Below are 23,631 nucleotides of genomic sequence, written 5' to 3' on the forward strand. Positions count from 1 at the left end.
TTGGGGGGTTAAAGGTTGAAAGCAGCTTCACAAAAATAGGTTTTTAGTTTGGATTTGAATACTGCTAAATACGGAGCATGACGCATTGACTCTAGCAGCCTGTTACAGGCATACTGCGCGGCAAGAAAGAAAGGACAGAGTCTGGAGTTGGCAGTGAAGGAGAAGGGTACGGATAAGAGGGATTTGCCTGATGAACGGAGTTTGCAGGGGGTGGGGGAGTATGGGGGGAGATAAGTATGGAGAGATATTGACAGACTACAAAGTGAATGCACTTGTAAGTTGGTATGAGGCATTTGAACTGTATTCGGAAACGGATGGGGAGCCAATGAAGTGATTTGAGGAGAGGGATAATGTGAGCATGGCGGCTTTCAGGGAATAGGAGTCATGCAACAGCATTTTGAACAGATTGAAGGGGAGAGAGATGGTTGAGTGGAAGACCTGAGAGAAGTTATCTAAGCAGGAAGTGATGAGACTGTGGATAAGGGTTTTGGTAGTATGGTGAGAGAGGAAATTTTGTTAATATTATAGAGGAGGAGGCGACAGGTTTTAGCGGTTTGTTAGATCTGAGTAGAGAGGAAGAGAGAAGAGTCAAAGATTACTCCAAGGCTGCGAGCTGACAAGACAGATAGGAGGAGAGTGTTATCCACAGAAATAGAAAATGGTGGGAGGTGGGAAGATAAGGAGTTTAGTTTTAGCCATATTCAATTTTAGATGGCAGTGAGACATCCTAACGGCAATTTTGGTCAGGCAGGCTGAGATTCAGGCTCAAAATGGTTTACCATACATACAGGTACATCCCCTATCTGTCCTGGTGGGCTCACAATCTAATGTACCTGGGGCAGTGGAGGACTGAGTGACTTGCCTAGGAGCAGTGCAGGATTTGAACCCACAACCTCAGGGTACTGAGGCTGTAGCTCTAACCACTGTGCCACACTCACCTTCTAGCATTTAGCTGGACCCTTTGATCCAGTTGGCCAGGGCAGTACAGTAGAATCTTATATATCTGGCCCCCATGGGGATTGGCTGATACCGGATTACTGTTTTTCTGGTTAATTGAGTGTGTGTTAGAAATCTTCTCTAACACACTCTCAATGACTGGCCAATACAACTCCATCACCAGACTATAAATGTTCAAACCAATAACTTCCCTGTAATCTTCTGGATATGACCCGAATCTCATCCTTTTATAATCCGCCTAGAACTGCAAGGTATTGGCAGAATAAAAGAAACAAATGTAATGTAATGACCCCCCTTTCTCATTCCGAAGCACCAGTGTGACAGCAGTCCTGAGCCGCAAAGCCCTTACTCCCTCAAGCCCCGAAGTGGCAGTAGCAGGAGGCGATCCTGAGCTGCAAACTCCCTTGCTCCTTCCCTCCCTCCTTCCCTCCCTTCCTTACCCAAGCGCAGTTGGTCAGCAGGAGGCAGTATCAAAACAGGCTGCTCGTGGCCTGCCCTGGCAGGGCCTTTCCTCTGATGTGTCGGAAGTGACGCTTCAGAGGATAAGCCCTGTCAGGGCTGGCCACGAGCAGCCTGTTTTGAGGCTGCCTCCTGATGACTGGCTGCGCTCAAGTAAGGAAGGGAGAGAAGGAGGAAGGGAGGAAGCGAGGGAGTTCAAGGCTTAGGACCCCTGCCTGCTGCTGCCACTTCGGGGTTTGAGAGAGGGAAGAAGGCTTTGTGGCTCAGGACTGCTACCAATAGGAGTCAATATTTTCTCACTCAGAGAATAGTTAAGCTGAGGAATGCATTGCCAGAGGTTGTGGGAAGAGCGAATAATGTAGCTGGTTTTAAGAAGGGTTTATTTCCTGGAGGAAAAATCCATAGTGTGTTATTGAGAAAGACATGGGGGAAGCCACTACTTGCCCTGGATCGGTAGCATGGAATATTGCTACTTCTTGGGTTTTGGCCAGATACTAGTGACCTGGATTGGCCACCGTGAGAACAGGCTACTGGGCTTGATGGACCTTTGGTCTGACCCAGTAAGGTTATTCTTATGTTTTTTTGTTCTTATATTCTAGCCCAGTCTCCTTTTTGCAACAGTGGCCAATCCAGGTCACAGTACCTGGCAAAAAACCAAATAATAAGAACATTCCATGCTACCAATCCCAGGGCAAGCAGTGGCTTCCCCCATGTCTGTCTCAATAGCATACTATGGACCTTTCCTGCAGGAACTTGTCCAAACCTTTTCTTAAACCTAGCTATGCTAACTGCTGTAACCACCTTCTCTGGCAACGAGTTCCAGAGCCTTGGGGTAATCTCTTCATAAAGGCGATTAATAAATCACAATAAATAAATGAAATAGCATGGCATGAGTACACAGCATGCTGTGATAGATGGTGAGAACTGGGCAAGTTATGGGCAGAGAATGGAGGTGGGCTCATTGGCATTAGCACATTTGCCGAGCAGTCACTTATGCCTGTACCTACATGTAAACGACGGAATGCTGTATGCCAGTTAGGATTTTGTGGGCACACAGAAATCAACATGACTTGCCATGCTCCACTGGCTATTGTACACCTCATAAGGTTAAATAAAACACCTGCCTTACTATTAACTTTTTGTGACATGCACTGCTTGTATTTTGGATTTAATTCATGAAAGGGCTCAGCCTTCCCTGCCCAAGCCCGCGCACGGTTATTCTTATGTCCTCTCACTCTGCTCATTTAAGAGGCAAACTTACACAGAAGACAGATGGGCAGAAACAGGGACTGACTCTCCCACCCACAGACCTGTAGCAGTGGACAAGAAAAGAGCTCAGTCTAGTTTGTCCATGCGTTTACTTCCACCCTTAGAGCAGAGGCATCAAAGCAGTGTACAAAACCAAAATATAACACAAAATATTAAAGGAGCATCATAAAGTTTCAAGTTTCAAGTTTATTAGATGGCTTGATTAACCGCTTTAGACAAAGTTTCTAAGCGGTGAACATTTAAAAAGCTACATAGCTTAGGTAACAAAACAGTCCATACAATTAATAAATAAACTTATTATACTAAAAATTAACATTGTTTAACACAAGGTAAGGAGGGATGAAATACAATTTGTAAAGTAAAGAGGAGACATCAAAGGGAAATACAAAAGGGTAATAAGACATTTAGGGGAATAAAATAAGCAAAGCAATAAAATAAAAGATTAACTTGCAAATGCATAAATAACACAAGTAGAAAACACAAAGCTTAAAAATAAATAGTAACTGGAGCCAATTAAATGCCCTAATCCAGGACTTCAACAAGAGATGTTTTATTGTCCTCTGGAAACTGCGTACTATTAGGAAATATTTTGATTTTATATCATTTAAAATCCTGGTTCAATCTTCAATCCTTTCAATATTGGATAATTGTAATGTTATTTATCTGGGCTCGTATAAAATTACTACTAGGCAACTAAAAATCATACAAAATACAGCTTTTCGTTTGATTTTTAATCTGAAAAAACACGATCATATCAGTGTATATTATCAAAAGCTTCACTGGCTACCGTTTGAGGCTAGAGTGCTATTTAAATTTGGATGCATTTGTTTTAAAGCTTTATTTGGCTTAGCACCGGCTTACCTTGTTTCTCATTTTAGTTTTTTTATTTCTAAGAAAAATATTTGTTGATCTGGTTGGTTTTATTTTCCTTCAGCAAATGCATGTCGTTACAAAAATTTTTTAGATAGGACCTTAGCATTCCAAGCAGGATTAATGAATTCATGTTTCTCCATTTCTTACTATCAAAGGTCTTAAAACCCACTTACTTAAGCAATATAATATACATTATTGATTTTTATATTATCGTGTAGTTATAATGTACTTTTAATCTTTTTATCTATACTTATTTTAGGGCTCCTTTTACAAAGGTACGCTGGGGCCTTAGCGCATGGAATAGCGTGCGTTAAATTGCCACGTGCGCTAGCTGCTACCGCCTCCTTTTGAGCAGATGGTAGATTTTTCAGCTAGCGCACGCTATAGCACGTGCTAATCCGGTATGTGCGTTAAAAACGCTAGCGCACCTTTGTAAAAGGAACCCTTAGTTGATATTGTATTTTCCTTGTTCATTAGTTTTAATGCTTGTATTAGTTACTTAGAATTTTATTATGCATGATGTTATTATTATATTGTATGCTGAGTACCTATTGTGTAAACCGCTATGAACTGCTGGTGAGGCAGTATATAAAAATAAATTATTATTATTAATGAAAAAGAAGGTCTTTTAGATCCTGCTTAAACTTATGGTAAGTGTAGAGTACAAGAAACCTAGACGAAAACAAGAGAATTGACCCAATGATCTCCACAGACAAATCCAAGAAGAAACAAAAAAACAATGTGGAGAAATGATGTTCCTGAGATGGGCTTTATTAATATTAAAATAATATTAAAACTTGGTAAACCACATGAAAACCTCTAGGACGTAGTCCGCTGAAAAGCTTTGGACCCTGGACCCAACACAGTTCGTGTTTGTCTTCTTCAGGGGTCCCTATGAAGTCCTATGGTAAAGATACGTGGATAAAAATGCCAGTTGGAAATAAACTGATCCCTAAAAGCTGTTTGCAGGACAGGAGCTCAAAAAGCCAAGAAACTTGACACTCGGACATTGGGTTTTTTATTTTGTTTTTTTGGTTTGTCTGTTTAGTTGGTTCATTGGGACTGGGGGGGAGGTTACCTCTATTGAACTTCTGTTTTCCTTCTATCCCCTCTCCTGGGATCCAGTTGCCCTCCCTCTCGCATCCTACCAACATTGACCATCAGACCTCTTGCCAGCCCCCTTTTACATTATTTTTAAATAAATAGGAGTAGCATTGAGCTAATTTTAAGTATAGTTTGTGAAGCCTCCACATTCTATTTAGCAGTCAGATGGATAAAGTGCTTAGACACTACCCTCCCGATTCTATAATCTTGCATACACATTTTCACACGTGGAGGGGCATAATCGAAAGGGACATCTAAGTCCGTTTACGTCCATTTCGCAAGTTGTCCAAAGTCAAAAAGAGCCTAAATCCCATTTTGGAAAGAGACGTTCAACGCAACGTCTTTTGACTTTCGAAAATCGTCCAATTATACGTCCTGAAGATCTGATCGTCCAAGCTGCTAAAACATCAATCTTTAAAGCACATTTTCGTCCAACTGTCCGTCCAAGTCCAAAACGTCTAGAACAAGCCCTGTTGGACGTGGGATGGGCCTGCAAAGTGATGGACAGAATACTCAGACAGGGCACCTAAATAGTGGGTACCTTACTGCTGTGAACTTCACAAACAGGGTGCCATGTCTTCTCCTCACTACAGCTCCCTTATAGGTGACGGTGAGCTCCCCAAACCACCTCCAGAATCCCCTAGACCCACTTATCTACCACCTCAATAGCCCTTATGGCTGCAGGAGCCACTTATATGCCAGTAAAAAAGGGTTTTGGGGTGTATAGGGCAGTGCACATGTTTAAGTATCAATGCAGTGATTACAGGGGCTTATGGGCATGGGTCCTCCTCTCTATGGGTCCCTAACCCACCCCCAAGATGACTTAAGCTGCCTCTGTGCTGGACGACTAGGCTTTCCTATGCCAGGCGGCCAGGTGATGATGATCTGGAGGCTGAATTTTAAAGTTGTGATTAAAATTTTTATGGGGGGGGGTCGGTGACCACTGGGGTAGTGTGTGGGGGTCTGTTTTATGTGTTTTCAGTGCATATCTGGTGAGTTTAGGTGGTTTTTTGTGACTTAGACCATGTTTCAAATGGTCTAAGTCACAACATCCAAGTTCCGTCGATCGTGGGCTGTATCACTTTTGGTTATACATGCTGTACGACTAAGTCTAAGCCAGCCCACGTCCTGCCCAACTCCCGCCCTCGACATGCCTCCCGAAATGCTCCATTTAGCTTTGGACGTTGAGCGGCACTATGAGGGCCTAAGTCATTTAGAAATACATCCAAAACCCGGTTTGATTATCAGCGCTTGGACGTTTTTGAGAAATGTTCGTCCAAGTGCCGACTTAGGCCGGTTTTTGGACGTTTTTCTCTTTCGATTATGAGCCCCTTAGTGCACAAAATTTCACACAGAGGCTGTAGAATAGGTGCAATTATTGGACTTAATTGGCACTAATATAGATCAAATCAACTCCCTGGTAAACATGCTCTTCTTCAAGCTGAGGCAACTAAGAGCTATATGATCCCTTCTCAACCAAAGTAACTTTAGGATGGTTGCACAGGCTGTCTTGCTACCACAGCTGGATTACTGTAACTCCTTGAACTGTGGCATCACTGAAAAGGAAAAAAGATTGCAACTACTCTAGAATACCATGACCAGACTAATTTTTGGAGTAGGCAAATTCGAAAGGGTCAGCCCACTGTTGGGAAAACTGCACTGGCTGCCAGTGAAAAATAGAATTTCTTTCTTTCTTTTTTTTTTTTTTAAATTCTTTATTCATTTTTATAACTTACATCAAGTGTAACAAAAAGTAACATCATTTTAATTTAAATAGATCACTTGAAATTCTATAATTAATCATACTCAATATATTTTATCCCATTCCCTCCCAACTCTTCAATATATTATAACACATATATCATATAATAAAGACTTTCCTTTCATTCAAAGCACCTAGTGAAAATTCAAAAAATTATCCCCCCACCCCCCATTTTTTCATTTGTACTAACCAGGGAAATTATATTTATTAATTGTAATAATTTGTTAATGGCCCACACACATCTTGAAATTTATTAAAATTTCCTTATTGAAGAGCTAATGTTCTTTCCATTTTATAAATATAAAAAAAAAAAAAGGAATTGACCCCGAAATATCCACAAAGAAGAAAATCCAGAGAAAACCCAAAAAACTCTATGGAGTGACGATGTTCCTAAATGGACTTTATTTGAAAGTGTCAAAGTTCCAAAGGTACACTGAAATCATCCACATAAAATAATTCCATCCACTTAAAAAAAAATCATCCACATAAGAGCCTTAAAGGACCTAGTCCGCTAGGGATACAGGACCCAACACGGTCCACGTTTTGACAAAAATGCAAGCAGTGTCTCACTTCTGGCTCACCACACAATTGTTTCCCACGTACTCGCCTTTATAGGACCCCCAGGGACCCCTGAAAAAGACTTTTTGTCGAAACGCAGAGCGTGTTGGGTCCTGTATCCCTAGCGGACTAGGTCCTTTAAGGCTCTTATGTGGATGATTTATTTTTATGTGGATGGAATTATTTTATGTGGATGATTTCAGTGTACCTTTGGAACTTTGATACTTTCAAATAAAGTCCATTTAGGAACATCGTCACTCCACACATTTTATAAATATGACACACTGAATTCCAACAAAAACTAGAATTAATTTCAAGATTGCCTGCATGATCTATAAAGCGATCTACAGAGATAATTCTACAGGACTTGTATTGGACATTAAGATTCCCTGTTCCTTCCACACCGCAAGAACAACGTAGCACTTTAAGCTGTCCTTCCCCTTACCTAAACATGTTAGACAGAAAAAAAATTATTTGAGTCCACATTTGACTCCCTGGGGCCCAGTGTGGAACAGCCTACCCCTAAGCTTACGTCAATCTCCTTCTTATTACAACATCAGAAGAGCTCACCTCTTTTCCTCATAATGACTGATCTCAACCCAACCCCGCCTTGGGCATGCTTAAGCATCCCTATGCATCTCTGTAGATATGCTACAGATGCCTACAATGAGGGCATCTGTTCTCACTCACTTTTTTTCTAAAAACATACATCCTAATTGGCTGCCAGATGAAATTTAGGCCCACATTTATGAAGCCATGTTAGCCTTTATTATCATCAGCTGTGGCAGTATTAGCTCCAGCGCTCATAGCAATTCTAAGAGCGTCAGAGCTAATTCCGCCATGGCTGGCAATAATAAAAGCCTAACGCAGCTTCATACAAGGGGGAGGAGGGGGGGTTAGTGCATTTGCCTCTTTATTGTTTTACCTACATTCAGGTTTGACACCCATCTCATGTTATTGCTTTTCCATTTAACTTTTCTTTCAGATCTTGTTGCGTGGGTGATTTCTGCCAGATTTCTACCCTGCCTGCCATAATGCTATTTAGTCCTATCTAATCTCTGTTCTCTTTTTGAGGCTCTCTCCCATTGAGAAGCTACAACTGTTGCACTTGCTCTGTGTTAGGAATAAACAGGATCTGGAGGAGGAGAGAGAGAGGATCTAACTCTTTGAACATTTGATGAAATGCCAGGCCACATTTCATCTTCATGCTGTTTCTTGTATCCCCTGGGGGGGGGGGTTCTCTTGTGTATTTTTGCTAGAGAGCAAATGGTGAGGCAGTGTAGCAGCCCAATATGTGAACATATTGTATGACCATCTTGTGCGTGGAAGGATTTTCAGACTGTGCAATGATAAGTGGAATCTGTATGCTTTTGATAATGTTTATCTAATTGGTGCTTGCAGGGTCTACAGATATTACTCTTCTCCCTCTGTATTCACTGTGATAGGGGATTAACAGAACCGCAAATACTGAAAAACCGCAAATAACTTTTTTATATGTTATTTGCTATTTTCTATTAAAAACCATCATGAATATGGTGAAACCGCAAATAATACAGTGGGAGATCTGGCCTGTTTCTGAAGGAGAGGCAAAACACGGTGAACAAAGTGCTGGGAATAGATGATTTTTTTTTCTGTAAATGCTTGGAATCAGCAATTTCTCTATGCAAGCTGATGTAATTTTGGGGGGAGGAGCCAGCAAGCTAAAAACCGTGAATAATCGAAACTGCGAATACTGAATACGGAGGGAGAAGTGTAATTCATCTGCTGCTATTTTCAAGACTGACTGGAGGCATATGTGAGCTCATTTCTTCTGTCCCCGGCTGTGCAGACCTGAAAATAAAAATGACACTTATCTACCGTCAGCTGCCACACTCCTTCCTCACAGTCACCCACACTCAGGGTTCCTTTTACTAAGGCACGCTAGCTGATATAGCGTGCGCTAATTGATTTAGCACACGCTAAAGATTAGCGTGTGCTAAATGCCAATGGGCCCTTAGAATATAATGGGCGCATTAGTATTTAGCGGGCACTAAATCGATTAAAGCGCACTAAATTGACTAGTGTGCCTTAGTAAAAGGCCCCTTCAGTATTGGTCCTAGTTACTCTTCAAAAGTAACTAATCATAGTTACTAGTTACTTCTCGGCTTAAAGTAATTGGTTACAATAATTCCATTATTCCTTTAGGGAAGTAATTGACTACTGATTATAGTTACCTGCTTAGAGTAGCTAATTGCTTTTCATTACTCGACACCACATCCGAGAACACATACGGTAAAAGCCTTATGGTACGTGAAAAGGTAAAATATCTTCTGCACAACCCCAATGTGAATATTGCATAACTTGATGCTTATTTCAAGGAGGTTTCATCAGCTCGTGCCAACCACATCCTCTGTCATGTCAGGTCCTGTTGTTCTAGTTACTGTTCAAAAGTAATTCATTACAGTTACTGGGATTGTGAATAAGTACTTAATGACTTTATTGATTACTGCAAGAAAGTAATAATAATAATAACAGCTTATATACCGCAATACCGTTAAGTTCTATGCGGTTTACAATAGATTAAGCAAGGTACAAATTGATTGAATTTAGGAGGGGGGAAGAGGAGAGTTAATAGGACCGGAAATGCGAAAGTACAGTAAACCTTGGTTTGTGAGCATAATTCGTTCCAAAAACATGCTCGTAATCCAAAGCACTTGTATATCAAAGCGAATTTCCCCATAAGAAATAATGGAAACCCAGACGATTCGTTGCTCAACCCAAAAACTTTCATACAAAATACCGTACTGTATACAGTAAAAATAGAGAGAGTAAAACAAATTAACCTGCACTCGCAAGACCTCGCTCATTTAGAACAGCCACTACACTCCCGCAGCGTCAGAGAGAGAAGAGCCATCGGCTCAGTTGTGACACAAGTATGTAGCGCGCACTTTTATTGCAAGACCTCGCAGCGTCAGAGAATAACCATCAGCTCAGTTATGACACACATATGCAGCGCGCACTTTTATTGCAAGACCTCGCAGCGTCAGAGAGAGAAGAACCATCGGCTCAGTTGTGACACACGTATGCAGCGCGCATTTTTATTGCAAGACCTCGCAGCATCAGAGAAAGAAGAACCATCGGCTCAGTTGTGACACACGTATGCAGCGTGCATTTTTATTGCAAGACCTCGCAGCGTCAGAGAGAGAAGAGCCATCGGCTCAGTTGTGACACACGTATGCAGCGCGCATTTTTATTGCAAGACCTCGCAGCGTCAGAGAATAACCATCAGCTCAGTTATGACACACGTATGCAGCGCGCACTTTTATTGCAAGACCTCGCAGCGTCAGAGAGAGAAGAACCATCGGCTCAGTTGTGACACACGTATGCAGCGCGCATTTTTATTGCAAGACCTCGCAGCATCAGAGAAAGAAGAACCATCGGCTCAGTTGTGACACACGTATGCAGCGTGCACTTTTATTGCAAGACCTCGCAGCGTCAGAGAATAACCATCAGCTCAGTTATGACACACGTATGCAGCGCGCATTTTTATTGCAAGACCTCGCAGCGTCAGAGAGAGAAGAACCATCGGCTCAGTTGTGACACACGTATGCAGCGCGCACTTTTATTGCAAGACCTCGCAGCGTCAGAGAGAGAAGAACCATCGGCTCAGTTGTCATGCATATATACTATATGTACTTGTATTGCAAAACAACACTTGTTTATCAAGTTAAAATTCAATAAAACATTTTGCTCGGCTTGCAAAACACTCGCACACCAAGGGCTCCTTTTACAAAATGTGTTAGGGCCTTAACTCGTGCCGCTACTGCCTCCTCATGAGCAGGCGGTAGTTTTTCAGCTAGCGCGCGCTAATCCGGTGCGTGCGCTAAAAACACTAGCGCACCTTTGTAAAAAGGAGCCCAAAGTTACTCGCAATCCAAAGTTTTACTGTAATTAACTGCGGTGACTAATAACTGATAAATCAGTATCACACAACACTGCCCACACTAAGGGGTCCATGTACTAAGGCGTGCTAGCCATTTTAGCATGCGCTAAACGTTAACGTGTCCATTAGTCTATGGACACGTTCGCATTTAGCGTGCGCTAATATTTAGCACCCGCTAAAATGTCCAGTGTGCCTTAGTAAAAGGACCCCTAAGTTGCAGACTGGTTTGTGACTGGTCAACCAGTAATGAGAACCAGTGGGAAGTAGATTAGGATGCAGCAGAATGCGGCAATACCTTCTAAACAAGAGGCATATAATTGCTGCAGGAGAGAGAAATGAAGTCAGGGTTCAGATCCCCTCTGGGCAAGTCACTTAATTCTCCATTGGATCAGGAACAGGCTTTATTTTATTTTATTATTTTTTTGTATTTCTTGCAATCATCCTATAATTCTGAGCGAGTTACAATACAACATACATAAGAGCTAAATATCACTAACAAAACGTCATAAAAATAACTTCACAGTGAGCAAGCAATAAAAACGGTGACATAAAAGAAAGTGAACAACTCTATCATTCAAGGAAAACGTTTCTTAAATAACATAACCCCTCTTTTACAAAACCGCAATAGTGCAGCACTCTATGAGTGACGAGAGCAGCGCAGAGAATTCAGCCTGCACTAAAAAATGAGATCACAGTTTGGAAAAGGGGGGGGGGGGGATAGATGCCAGTGTGAGCGAAAGAGGTGGCAAGATATAGGTAGACACAACAAACAGAGGGAAATTGAGGATTGGATAGTAAGAAAAAATTAAATGGACAGAGGCAGAAAATAGATTGAAGAAAGCTGAAAGGAAAAGGAGAAGAGAAAATTGTCAAGTGAACAGGAAATGCTGGCAAGACGAGGAAAGCAGAAACCAGAGATTGATACCATTACAACTGAAAAAAGTAAATAGCCAGACAACAAGGGTAGAAAAAATAATTTTAATTTTAGTTTAAAATAAAATAGTGTGGTAGCTGTATTAATAAACATCAGTACGTAAATTTAGGAAAATGAAATACAAGGGGCCGCTGAAATGTTCTCAGCCCAAGCAACAAAGTTGGGATAGTCTCCATCAAGGGTTATACACTTACCCCCTCATACTAAGGGCTCCTTTTATCAAGCCGCGCTAGCGGTTTAACACGCATAATAGTGCGCGTTAAACTGCCGGCCGCGCTAGCCGCTACCGCCTCCTCTTGAGCAGGCGGTAGTTTTTGGCCAGTGCGGGGGTTAGCGCGTGATGAAACATCACGCGCGTTAACCCCGCTAGCGCGGCTTGATAAAAGGAGCCCTAAGGTGCGCTAACTGATTAGCGCACGCTAATCGAATTAGCGCATGCTTAACGCTAACGTGTCCATAGACTAACATGCACGCATAAGCGTTTAGCGCACACTAAATCGATTAGCGCGTGCTAATCAGTTAGCGCACCTTAGTAAAAGAGGGCCTTAGTCCAGCAATTTTCCACTTTTTTTTGTTTCTTATTTTTCTGACAGAATGAAAAAAAAAAAGTGCAAAATCACTGGGACAGTCTCGAAGGAGACTGTCCCAACTTTGTTGGTTGGGCTGAGAACTTTTCAGCGGCCTCCTCGTACCATTAGTAACAGAAGTACTGCGAGAGGCAGCTGGTAGACAATGAAGGGATTCTTCTCTGTTGTATTCAAAAGAGCCCCTACTGTCCCTTTTGAGTGGTTCTCATACAGTGGGGAGCAGTGTTCTTTTTAAGTTGAACTAAGCATTCACTATCTGAATTTAACTCAGAGCAACTATAAACTACGGCGGAACAAATAAAGAAAACATGCACACGGATTTCTTTCCAAGTGCTTGTGTGCGTGCGCATGTCTGTGATGTATCTGAAGAAATGTTCCCAAGGTAAAGTAGAGAAAATTTTTGCTCACATCAGCTCAGAGGGACCATTGGAATCAAGTATTTTGGCTAGCCTAGTCATAGTGGTCAGAGACGCAAAGAAGTGGTGAACGGTGACAAGGTTCATGAAGCTTCTGCACAGAGGTGTAAGCTGGAACAGGAAACCAGCTCCTACCACCCCCACCACTTCTAAGAAATAAAGGAGAAAAAGGAGGAGCAGTTGAAGAAACTGAACGAACAACAGGGGATCCTGGTCCAGAGAAACGGGAGAGGATGTAGAGCAGTGGTCTCAAACTTGCGGCCCGCCAGGTACTATTATGAGGCCCTCGGTATGTTTATCATAATCACAAAAGTAAAATAAAACAGTTTCTTGAGCATATGTCTCTTTAGTTACAAATGACAATATTATTATTAAGACTTAGCCAAAAGGAAAGATTTATAAACTATAAAGAGTTTTACCTCATGCAAAATTATAATTTCTTGAATAAGACATTAACTATTTTTTTCTGAGGCCCTCCGAGTACCTACAAATCCAAAATGTGGCCCTGCAAAGGGTTTGAGTTTGAGACCACTGATGTAGAGGATGTCCCTGGGATCTACAAAGAAAGGAGGCTGACGGTGGTGTTCCCATGTGGACTAAGCCAACATCTGAAAGTGTACAGTAGTAAAAGAAAATAACAGAGCCAATATAGAGCAGAAAGCCCTGAAGGAAAAAAACAAATGACTGTAAGTGCTGTTATTATTTTTGCTCTATGACTTTGCCTATAGATTTTTGCTGTTGCGAATTTTGCCACTTTTGCATAAAGGCTCTATTTGAAGTAAATCTTTGGATTCAGAATGCCATTTCTGGCCTGGACTGAATTAATGTGTGGAGTGTGGATTAATTTTGCTATCATCTCCTTAATGTACAGATATTGGACCTGCCCTGAACCCACCAACAAATCAAATATATTTTATGTAAGTGCTCCCTTCCCCCTTAAGACTGATCCAGGCAGGGAAGGATTACACCCAGTTAACCCACTTCAGGTGACAAAGCCATTGTATTGTAAGGCCCAATGTAATGATGGTTTTAGAGCAGGGGTCTCAAACGCATACCCTTTGCAGGGCCACATTTTGGATTTGTAGGTACTTGGAGGGCCTCAGAAAAAATAGTTAATGTCTTATTAAAGAAATGACAATTTTGCATGAGGTAAAACTCTTTATAGTTTATAAATCTTTCCTTTTGGCTAAGTCTTAATAATAATATTGTCATTTATAGCTAAAGAGACATATGATCCAGAAACTGTTTTATTTTACTTTTGTGATTATGATAAATATACCGAGGGCCTCAAAATAGTACCTAGCGGGCCGCGAGTTCGAGATCACTGCTTTAGAGGGCGCATCTTGCTTGGGGCACCAGCACCCCTCCTCCTCTCTGCCCCCTTCCCATTACCTCCCTTTGCTGTGCGCACCCCTTCCCTTCCCCCTTTCTAACCGACGCGAGCAGCCACCAACTTGCTGCCCACGTCAGATTCGGCATTCTCTTTGACATCACTTCCGGGACCTGCACTAAAAACTCAACTTTTTTGTGTTTGATTGAACCAGCCTTGTACTAACAAAAGGACTTGTTATCTGTGGATTACAACATTACAGTGACCCCTGATGCAGGGGTTTTTCATTCGCTGAAACACAATACTGTGTCGGGTCCACAGTTTGTGTATGTCCTTTATTGGAATAAACAAGACTCTTTTACATCAGTGATCCTTTGTGGAGTGTTCATTGTCCGTTCCCACTGTTTTTTGTGTTTCTCCTAGCCAGACCAGATTCTCAGAACATAGGGACTCTGGCAGGAGTGGGAAATCCCTGCATATTCTCTGACTGTGTCTGCTCAGATGTGGACATCCTGGAAAGCAGGGTGAAGATTATTTCATCTCATAGACACGAACCAGGGAATCCCCTTTTGTATATCTGTTCTAAGACACAGGTGTTGCAGAGCACCAAAATGTGCATTTTTCATTATTACTTTTATTGTGCCATTTGCTTGTGAGTGTTAATTGTTATCCTTTTATGTACCATCATTGGGGACTTTCCAGTTAAAGGAATATTTTGATAGAGGGTGGTGGAGTCCTTTGTGCATTTTCCTTGTTCAGTTATTGGATTGTGTTTTCCCAGTGTAGACATTGATTCTCCGGGACCCATGTGGTATGCTCTGTGTGCTGGAAGCCAGGTTTTTAAAGAATTTTCTTATAATTTAAAGCAACAGGCACCATTGAATAAATTAGTTTGTAGGGTTTCTGAGGAAACCTTGCCCCCCAATGAACAGAACACTGATTATAAGTAAGAACATCTAACAAAAAGGTTTGAAAGATCTTTAGGATAACATCAGATATAGTAATTTTTAAAATATGTTCTACATATTCACCTTAGACATTAAAAGAGACCAGAACATGATAAGTAGGAACAAAGTGGTCCTCGACCACCAATGTTTCCAGGTTTTTACTCTGAATACCTGTTCATTTCACACTACTCTGACTTTCCCTCCAGCAGCCCCTTGATTTCAGCTGACATACATCTACATGTTCAGTTTGACTCCTGTAATTAGAGAATGGGGATGGGCCCACATTTTAGAAAGTCCATCTATTTCAACGGACTGAGGCCTAGAAATCCCTGCACAACTTCTACAGTATTATTTGCAACTTGTAGAGCACAGCGTAAATCCAGGATGTTCTGGTGTGCCTAGATAAGTAGTAAAAGCTATTTTGGAAAATATGAAAACTGAGGGCTGTAAGTCAGTTTCTGCAGGGACAGGCCTCTGCAGTGAGGTATTACAAAATGAGAAACTGCCATGCCTAATCAAGCCACACTTACTTTTGGAACTTTATTTCTGCCTCACTAAAAGATTTCGGTAACTAATGGGTAATCTTACGGAATGCTCAGCAGGCTCATGCTGCAGATGGATTCTTTTTCTTTTACTTTTGAATATGGATGAAGTAGGCTTTATCCTGATGCAGACTGGCTTGGCTTGGATGTGGTTGCCATGGTAACTCCTTTACTTCGGCCTGCGCACCATCGTACAGCATATGTGAGACTTCATCGCTTACAATGAGAACATTAGAGGCCTAAGACAATTCTTGGCCACACAGACATTTCTCTCACAAAAAAGGCAAAAATCAGATTAGCTAGTTCAGACTTGTCCAGAGTTTACAGAAATCCATTTTACACATGAATAAATGACAACAGCAATGAATTAAAAGTGGTTACAGCTAACCAGTAATATTCTCTAACTATCTTGTTCTGTATTGGAAGTTAAAACAACTTGTAACAGAGTAAAATATCTTAATGGGAGCATGGTTGAGTGATGGGTAGCCCAGATGGAAGGTACTAGTCAGAGGGATATTTGGCATGAATTTAGCCTGAAGGAAGTGGTTAAAATAAATAAGTAAGCAAACATAGGAAGAGGGAGCATGTGGGAGCCACCTGGATTCTGTACAGCATTGCATTCACGTCTATTGACTGGATGTCATTGCCTGCCTGGAACAATTTGTGATGATAATCAGCAGTAATTCTAGTGTTAAATTTGCTAATCTAATGCCAAATTGACTGGAAACTAAAGACCCTTGCTGGTATTCTAACTCCTTATCCAAGGCACTCTAATCTCCAGGATTTTTGTTTTACTTACAACAGCAGGACAAAGGGCACCTCAGGGAAAAACTAAAGCCCACTAGAATTTCCAACACAAATGGCAAGAATGCCAGAGCATTCAACTGAAACCGCTAGGGGATTATTGCAATTATGATTCAAATTGCATAAAGTTAGAACAGCATTCATTCAGGGAGAACCTCCCTCGGAAGAAACGTGTGCTATGTTGATCAGATTCCAGTGCTTTAGGTGCTCATAAACCATAAAGACGGTGAGGATCAACTCTATAAAGGGCACTAAGAGATTAGATCCCAAAATCTAGGTGCTAAGCTAGTGTTCTATAATAGCAAATTTGGGCCCCTAATACTAGGATGTTAGCAATTAGCATGGGTGTCCAACCTTTTGGCTTCCCTGGGCCGCATTGGCCGAAAAAAATGTTTCTGGGGCCGCACAAACTCGCAAACGCTGCAGCAAGACAGCGGAGGGGGCCGGTAAGACGGTAAACATCCGGAGGCAGCAGAGGAAAACACTGCATTGCCCTCGACCGGGGCCGTACAAAATACTTCACGGGGCCACATGCAGCCCTTGGGCCGCAGGTTGGACAGCCCTGGCAATTAGGCACCTAAATTTATGTCAACACAAGAAAATGTATTAACATGGAAGGCTATTTTCGAAAAGGACTGACTGGCAAGAGAAACACTGCCTTAGAGGGCACTGCTATGAACTTCATATAAAGTAGGGGTGTCAAAGTCAGTCCTCGAGGGCCACAATCCAATCAAGATTTCCCCAATGAATATGTATGAGACCTATTTGCATGCACTGCTTTCAATGCATATCATTGGGGAAATCCTGAAAACCCGACTGGATTGCGGCCCTCGAGGACCGACTTTGACACGTGTGTTATAAAGGATATCAGATGTACATCTCACCATATGCCCCTTATAATTTATGATAAGCCCTCCAAAACTCCCCCAAAACCTACTACAGTATAATCTTGTTATAATGGACTTCAAGGGACCTGGCAAAACAGTCCGTTATATCCAGAGTCTGTTATAACCAGAGTTGCATTTTTTAAAAACTTTATTTGAAACAACGTACAATCAATGAACAACAGTCACTGCAAAAGCATATCAGCAACATCAATAACAGAACTCAGCAAAGCACTGGTATGGCATGAAATGATTGCAAAACCAGAACAACTAAAAGATGTTCTAACTAAAGCATTATATCATACTGTACTGGAAAGAAAAATAATCTGTCATTTTCTTCTGGGCTGCATTTCTTTCATTTGTTTTAGTGAGGTACGCATTTTGATACTGTATCACTGGCATGCCATGCGCCTTGTAGGCAGAGCCTGCATGTCTGTTATAGCCGAACAAAACTACAGCTAAAAGCTAAAATTGTTTGTCTGTTATATGTGAAATTTTGTTATATGCGAGTCCGCTATATGCGGTGCTTTTCTGCATGTTCGTAAAGGTGCACAGCCAGGACCAACGGACCTCGTCTGCTATAAATGATATTCTGTTATAAGCGAGTCCGTTATAACGAGATTATACTGTATGCCTACCTGTCTCCCACCCCAATAGCCCTTATGGCTGCAAGTTTCAAGTTTCAAGTTTATTAAAAGTTTGATTAATCGCTTAATCTACATTCTAAGCGATGTACATGTTATTAAAATTACAATAAAAAGGGGAATCATATACTAAATAAGACTGAACACATTATTGACAGAAAAAAATACAAAACGGGACAAAACATGATACATAAGGAAAAGGGGGGGTAAAAGTTACAATATATGTTAAAGATAGAAAAAAACAGGTAAGGAAAATACATGAGGAAGGGAAAAAACTGAGTATTTCAGTAAAAGATTAGAGGTAAAAGAATTGTTGTTAATTTGTGTAGAGAGGATTAAATAGAAAAGGCATCTTTAAAGAGAAAACTCTTCAGGTTACCTTTGAATTTCTCTATGTTTGTTTCTTCCCTTAGATAGATAGGGAGAGAATTCCAGATTTGGGGTGCTGAAACAGAAAAGATAACTTGTCGTCGAGTATTAATGAATTTAAGAGAGGGGACCGATAGCAGATTTTGTTGTGTGGATCTTAATGTTCGATTAGTAGTATATGCAGGTGGTACCTGAATGGGAATAAGGTAGGGTTGATGTGGGCTCATGTCTTATTATGTCTTTGGCCTCTCATTTCCTCACTTATGCATTTCTCTTTCTGTCATATAGCCTTATTCAGTTTAAATCATTTCATTCATATTTATTTTTGTTCACTCACCACAATCATTGCACCTTCATTTCATATCACTCGTTGTTTTATCTTTATCACTCTCAATATATGATCGCTATTACCACATCACAGACAATTCACCATTAATTCATTCCATTTGGTATAATCATACATTTATATATTCTCATAGGACCCCAGAAGAAGGTTTCTCATTACTGAAACACGGACTGTGTCGGGTCCACACCACAATTTTTTACTGGTGTGTTTTATGGATTCATATTCACTTGCATCGCTTTTATTTGTGAAGACAAACTTTTTCATTAAGACCATCAGTGCCAGTTTTGTTTTTGCTTGGGCTCATACTTAACATCATAGATGTTGTAGTTAGAGTGCCTTATGGGTCTGGCTCCTTCTCTCTGTGGTTCACTAACCCATTCACCTGGCTACTTAAGACACCTGTATAAATACTCTAGGCTTTCCCATACCAAGTGCTGCTGTTCTAGACAGGTATGTACTGTTTTATTCAGATCTTTGGGGGGTGGGAGGGAATTAGTGACCACTGGGGGAGTATGTGGGGTCATTACTTAATCCCTTCAGTGGTCATCTGGTAAGTTTGGGTACCTTGGTGGCACTTAGATGCTTCTAAAACAGGTCTAGCCCAAAATGTCTAAGTTCCATCTAGGATATCCTGAGAAAGGTTTATCGCTGCAAGATGTCCAAGTCTAACCCGCCCAAAGTCCGCACAAAGCCCACCTATAACACACCCATAACATGCCTCCCAAGATGCCCCCTGTGTTTAGCACCGTGAGACACACTTCCTGGACCTCTCAACCTAATGTGGCTCCTTATGATCTTGGGCAAGTCTATTAATCCTCTACTGCCTCAAGTGCAAATGTGGATTGTGAGCCCTCTGAGGATAGGAAAGCTCCTATTGTACCAGACTGAAACTCGCCTGGAGCTATAACTGAAAAGGTGTGAGCTAAATCCACATCCAGTACATATCCAGCTATAACAGGAATCTCAAACTCAATGAATTGATACCTTGTTCAACTCAGTGAGATCAATATTCAAAGCGATTTAACCAGCCGGAAACAGGTCCTGCCAAGTACTCTTATCTTTATGCAATAGCCCATAGCCAGTTAAATACTGAACATATAGGGTTACCAGATTTCTTCTCGAAGAAAAGAGGGCACGTGGCCCTTCCCCCCTGCCATGTTATGCCCCCGGCCCGCCCTGTTTCACCCTTACCCTCACCCCTTCATCTCCTTTCCCAAGTTCAGAGTCTTGTTTGGAGGTGTTCCAAGCATGCGACACAATGATATAACATGTCATCGCCTCACATTCATGCATGCTCGGAGGCCTTCCAGACACGGCCCTGAGCTTGGGAAACGCGGACAAACTACCAGGCTTTGAAAATCCATCTGGACACCTGGACAGCCCTCTAAAAAGAGGGCATGTCTGGGTTTTCCAGGATATCATCTGGTAACCCTATGAATATCGCACTTAACCAGCTATGTGTTAGCTAGCTCCAGAACCCCAGTGCCAGCTCTAGAAACCCGGTGATTGGACATGGCCCAGCATTGTATTTCTGAGTTTAACGCTAGCAGTGGTTAGCAAAGAAATTGATCACTGCTGGATGGATATTGGGCACTGTGCTTTTATTAAGGAGATAGTTACTAATGTGATGGGGAGGAACACACTATTTTTGACCCTTAAGTTGTGTTAGATGGCAAAATCCAGTATTGTAGTATAAGTCCCTATGGGCATAGGGTGTAAGTAAAGAAGGCGTATATAGATTGAAGAGATAGAGTAATAGAGGTTAAAAAATAAGGGACTAATTTTGGAGAATAAAATCCATAAGACATGCAGTTAAAGGATGATTAGCACTTCAAGTTGTGAAACCAGTGAGTTTGCCAGTCTTATTATGATGCTGATTACATGTAGGGGGAATTCATCAACAGACGCTATGCATTAGCATGCATTAATCATGTTAGTGTGCACTAAATGCTAAAGATGTCCATAGGGATATAATGGGCATCTTTAGCATTTAGGCCCAAATTCTGTAACCAGCGCCTAATGTTAGGCACCCATTATGGAGGTGCCCAACTAGATAAGCGCCTATGTAAATTGAATAACAAGTTCAATTAAGCTTTTTAATCAGCACTAATTGAAACTTAGGCGCCTATCAAGAAAGAGCGATTCTGTAACAAGGCGCTTCTAAAAATTTAGGCAGCCTTCAAAAAAATAGGCACTATGCATGTTAGGCATGGGCATGGCTTCGTGTTAGACGCCTTGTTACAGAATTACTGCTTTTAAGCGTGCTTAAGCGCTCACATGGGTGCCTAACTTTTAGTTGTGCCTAGAGCTGGCCTATTTATTGGGTGCCTCCAAAATAAGTGCCGCTCAGCGTGATTCACTAAACAGCACCCAATTTTACTTGAATCGCGCTGAATGGTGCCTAATTTGGTGCCTAACTTTTGAGCATTTCTTATAGAATTTGCCCTTTAGTGCATTATTATGTAAATCAGATAATGCAGCTTGAATTCCACATGCTGCGTTATGCATGGAAAAATAGCAACATCTGAAAGCTGATATTATATTTCTTGCCCAAAAGCATCAGGCTGCTAACACACAGACCTGGGCGCCATCTTAAAGGAACCAGAGCGACCCAGCCTCAGCAGACACATTTTCAAACTTTTTTGCAAAGTCTTCCCACCCTCTCAAAGATCCCTCCAGAGGTCCCCACCCCCAATTGACTGGGTGACCAGAGAGGGAGTGTGCTAGATGCGGTTTATTTAGATTTTGGCTAAGCCTTTGACAATGTTCCTCAGAGGTATCTAATAAATAAACTGAGTGCCCTCAATATGGGTCCCAAAGTGAATGACTGAGTCAGGAAATGAGTGGACGATGACAGAGAATATTGGTCAGTGGAGATCGTTCTGAGGAAAGGGATGTTACTGGCCACAAGGGGTAGGAGTGACTAGGGATCACTCCTATCCTGTTCCACTAGACCTCCAGGGATTGTTTCAGGTAGACTCAGGGTGGGGGTGGAAAGCCTATGGGGAGGGGTCTTTGGCCTAGGATCTTGGACTAGGGTTTACATGGTTGCTTATAGAGAGGGAGACTCAATTCATGGGGAGGTCTTTCCTTGTCGAGGAGGGGAAAGAGAGCTCTGTCTATACAGCTTTGCCCTTTTAAGATATGTGAGAGGGGCTCGATGCTTCTGGCAGGAAAATAATGAAGCTTGCGAGGTTGATCAAATGTTGTGTCATTCATTTACCATGGGAGTCCTTAACTTGTGGTACTGAGTTACCATAAGTTAATGACTTCTGTAGTAAACTGAGCTGTGGTAAAATGCCATATTAGAACTTCCTTTTTAAAAAATATTTATAAAACTTATGTTACCAGTAAACAATTTTGAGTCAGCAAAAACTGATTTTTCCTTATAATTCACAATTTGTTGCTTTAGGGCTCTTTGGACAGTATTTTATAGGAATTTTTTTGTTTTTGTTTGCTTATTATGCTTTTTTACAATTTTTGTATTTTCTTTTATGCTTTTCTTTTTCCTTCCCTTCTTTCTGCTTTTTTTCCCATGCCTCTATCTCAGGGATAGTCATTGAGAGCCGGAGCCAGGTCAGGTTTTCAGGATATCCACAATAAATATGCATGAGATAGATTTGCATCTCAAGGAGGCAGTGTATGCAAATCCATTTCATACATATTCATTGTGGATATCCTGAAAACCTGACCTGGCTCCGGCTCTAGAGGACCGGAATTGCTTACCCCTGATCTATCTAGTTTATCTTCCCCTTTTCGGCTCTCTCTTGCTGGCCCTCCAACCTCCAGGTTCCTTCTTTCCAACTTTTTCCTCTTCCCCAGGTCATCCCAGCAGGTATCAGGAAGTGTCTGAATTTACTCATCTCTGCTTTACGTTCAAATAGTCGCCATTTCAGACAGTGAAGAAGCAACTTTAGAGTGTGCTCAACTGCCCATGTTAAATAAAACAGATACACATTTTAGTTGGATAGCAAAAAATAGTTCATTAATCATTGATATGCACAGTGCCAAATCACTTGAGACAAGTGACATTTCACACAACCCATACAAAAGCAATCATGTATAAGCTTAACTCACTGAAATATCAAATCACAACAAGCTTATTAGCACTGTCAAACAGAAGAACTGGCTTCACTTAGAGTCCAGATGGCTAATGCAAGTGCCAAATTGCCCAGTTCTAGGAGGGAGATTTTAAACCAATCCTAAATTTCTAACAACCTCATCCTCGTACATTATGAGACCTTTACCACTGATTCCAGTGGCAGAATCAAGGATTACAATAGAGATCAACTGAATTTTGGTTTGGGTTTTGATACTGAAATCGGTCCAGAATCCATATTCAACCTTGTTTCAGTCTGGCCAAAAATGCTTGTGCATTTTTGACCTGAAACTGAATTGTGTCCCACCCCTCTCTCAGAAGGAATTGTGTCCCTACCTGCAACTTTTCTTCCCTCCCTGAACAGATAGCGCCATCTTCCCTCCCCCCCCCCCCAACAACAACTAGACAGGGTCATAAGAACATAAGCAATGCCTCTGCTGGGTCAGACCTGAGGTCCATCGTGCCCAGCAGTCTGCTCACGGGGAGGCCCAACAGGTCCAGGACCTATGCAGTAATCCTCTATCTATACCCCTCTATCCCCTTTTCCAGCAGGAAATTGTCCAATCCTTTCTTGAACCCCAGTACCGTACTCTGCCCTATTACGCTCTCTGGAAGCCATTCCAGGTGTCCACCACACGTTGGGTAAAGAAGAACTTCCTAGCATTCGTTTTGAATCTGTCCCCTTTCAATTTTTCTGAATGCCCTCTTGTTCTTTTATTATTCAAAAGTTTGAATAATCTGTCCCTCTCTACTCTCTCTATGCCCTTCATGATCTTATGTCTTATAAGTCTCTATCATATCCCCTCTAAGTCTCCTCTTCTCCCC

The 23,631-nt window shown here is 41.6% G+C and overlaps 1 protein-coding gene across 1 annotated transcript in view; it reads left to right on the forward strand.

Moving 5' to 3' along the window:
* Positions 1-23,631, forward strand: part of RIPOR2 (RHO family interacting cell polarization regulator 2) — a 183,813-nt gene that overhangs the window by 19,383 nt on the left and 140,799 nt on the right. The window lies entirely within an intron of this gene.

This window comes from Geotrypetes seraphini, chromosome 2, assembly GCF_902459505.1.
Source record: "Geotrypetes seraphini chromosome 2, aGeoSer1.1, whole genome shotgun sequence".
Lineage (NCBI taxonomy): Eukaryota > Metazoa > Chordata > Amphibia > Gymnophiona > Dermophiidae > Geotrypetes > Geotrypetes seraphini.